The sequence below is a fragment of the Cornus florida genome, unplaced genomic scaffold, assembly GCF_030987335.1.
Source record: "Cornus florida cultivar Cherokee Brave unplaced genomic scaffold, ASM3098733v1 CherokeeBrave_3.0.0_Hap2_scaffold_24, whole genome shotgun sequence".
Taxonomy (NCBI): Eukaryota; Viridiplantae; Streptophyta; class Magnoliopsida; order Cornales; family Cornaceae; genus Cornus; species Cornus florida.
The window spans coordinates 342501-345000 of record NW_026775738.1 but is presented as its reverse complement, the minus strand read 5'-3'; positions in this window follow the sequence as shown (position 1 = coordinate 345000).

Below are 2500 nucleotides of genomic sequence, written 5' to 3'. Positions count from 1 at the left end.
TTGGTGCTGAGAACTCCCCCCCCCCTATAGTAGTCTTAAGTAAAACCACAGCTCTGACAGGAGTAGATATTGCATGCGAGCGAGGAGTCGTAATGGGCAAAATTGACTCGGGGGACCTCCAAATCGAATTCCGTTTCGAGCAAAACACTTCTTAGGCTTCAAGGAAGCTCCCATAAAATTTCCAAACCCAAACTCCAAACTTCATTTTTTAGCCTACAATGCCCACGTGCACGCCGGTGTGCACGCAGGGGTGCTTGAGCATGCGGGAGAGGAGCCATAATGGGCAACATTGACTCGGGGGACCTCCAAATCGAAATCCGTCTCGAGCAAAACACTTCTTAAGCTTCTAGGAAGCTCCCATAAAACTTCCAAACCCAAACTCCAAACTTTATTTTTTAGCATACAATGCCCACGTGCACGCCGGGGTGCTTGAGCGTGCGGGCGAGGAGCCATAATGGGCAACATTGACTCGGGGGACCTCCAAATCGAAATCCGTCTCGAGCAAAACACTTCTTAAGCTTCTAGGAAGCTCCCATAAAACTTCCAAACCCAAACTCCAAACTTTATTTTTTAGCATACAATGCCCACGTGCACGCAGGGGTGCTTGAGCATGCGGGAGAGGAGCCATAATGGGCAACATTGACTCGGGGGACCTCCAAATCGAAATCCGTCTCGAGCAAAACACTTCTTAAGCTTCTAGGAAGCTCCCATAAAACTTCCAAACCCAAACTCCAAACTTTATTTTTTAGCATACAATGCCCACGTGCACGCCGGGGTGCTTGAGCGTGCGGGCGAGGAGCCGTAATGGGCAAAATTAACACGGGGGACCTTCAAATCGAAATCCGTCTCGAGCAAAGCACTTCTTAGGCTTCTAGGAAGCTCCCATCAAATTTACAAACCCAAACTCCAAACTTCATTTTTTAGCACACAATGCCCACGTGCACGCGGGGGTGCTTAAGCGTGCGGGCGAGGAGTCATAATGGGCAAAATTAACTCGGGGGACCTCCAAATCGAAATCCGTCTCGAGCAAAGCACTTCTTAGGCTTCTAGGAAGCTCCCATAAAATTTCCAAACCCAAACTCCAAACTTCATTTTTTAGCATACAATGCCCCCGTGCACGCGGGGGTGCTTGAGCGTGCGGGGGAGGAGTCATAATGGGCAAAACTAACTCGGGGGACCTCCAAATCGAAATCCGTCTCGAGCAAAACACTTCTTAGGCTTCTAGGAAGCTCCCATAAAATTTCCGAACCCAAACTCCAAACTTCATTTTTTAGCATACGATGCCCACGTGCACGCCGGGGTGCTTGAGCGTGCGGGCGAGGAGTCATAATGGGCAAAAACTAACTCGTGGGATCTCCAAATCAAAATCCGTCTCGAGCAAAGCATTTCTTAGGCTTCTAGGAAGCTCCCATAAAATTTCCGAACCCAAACTCCAAACTTCATTTTTTAGCATACGATGCCCACGTGCACGCCGGGGTGCACGAGCGTGCGGGCGAGGAGTCGTAATGGGCAAAATTAACTCGGGGGACCTCCAAATCGAAATCCGTCTCGAGCAAAGCATTTCTTAGGCTTCTAGGAAGTTCCCGTAAAATTTTCAAACCCAAACTCCAAACTTCATTTTTTAGCATACGATGCCCACGTGCGCGCCGGTGTGCACGTCGGGGTGCTTGAGCGTGCGCGCGAGGAGCCGTAATTGGCAAAATTAACACGGCGGAAATCTAAATCGAAATCCGTCTCGAGCAAAGCACTTCTTAGTCTTCTAGGAAGCTCCCATAAAATTTTCAAACCCAAACTCCAAACTTCATTTTTTAGCATACGATGCCCACGTGCACGCCGGTGTGCACGAGCATGCGGGCGAGGAGTCGTAATGGGCAAAATTAACTCGGGGGACCTCCAAATCGAAATCCGTCTCGAGCAAAGCATTTCTTAGGCTTCTAGGAAGTTCCCGTAAAATTTTCAAACCCAAACTCCAAACTTCATTTTTTAGCATACGATGCCCACGTGCGCGCCGGTGTGCACGTCGGGGTGCTTGAGCGTGCGCGCGAGGAGCCGTAATTGGCAAAATTAACACGGCGGAAATCTAAATCGAAATCCGTCTCGAGCAAAGCATTTCTTAGGCTTCTAGGAAGCTCCCATAAGATTTCTGAACCCAAACTCCAAACTTCATTTTTTAGCATACGATGCCCACGTGCACGCCGGTGTGCACGAGCATGCGGGCGAGGAGTCATAAAGGGCAAACTTAACTCGGGGGACCTCCAAATCGAAATCCGTCTCGAGCAAAGCATTTCTTAGGCTTCTAGGAAGCTCCCATAAAATTTTCAAACCCAAACTCCAAACTTCAATTTTAGCATACCATGCCCACGTGCACGTCGGGGTGCACGAGCGTGCGGGCGAGGAGTCATAATGGGTAAAATTAACCCGGGGGACCTCCAAATCGAAATCCGTCTCGAGCAAAGCACTTCTTAGTCTTCTAGGAAGCTCCCATAAAATTTTCAAACCC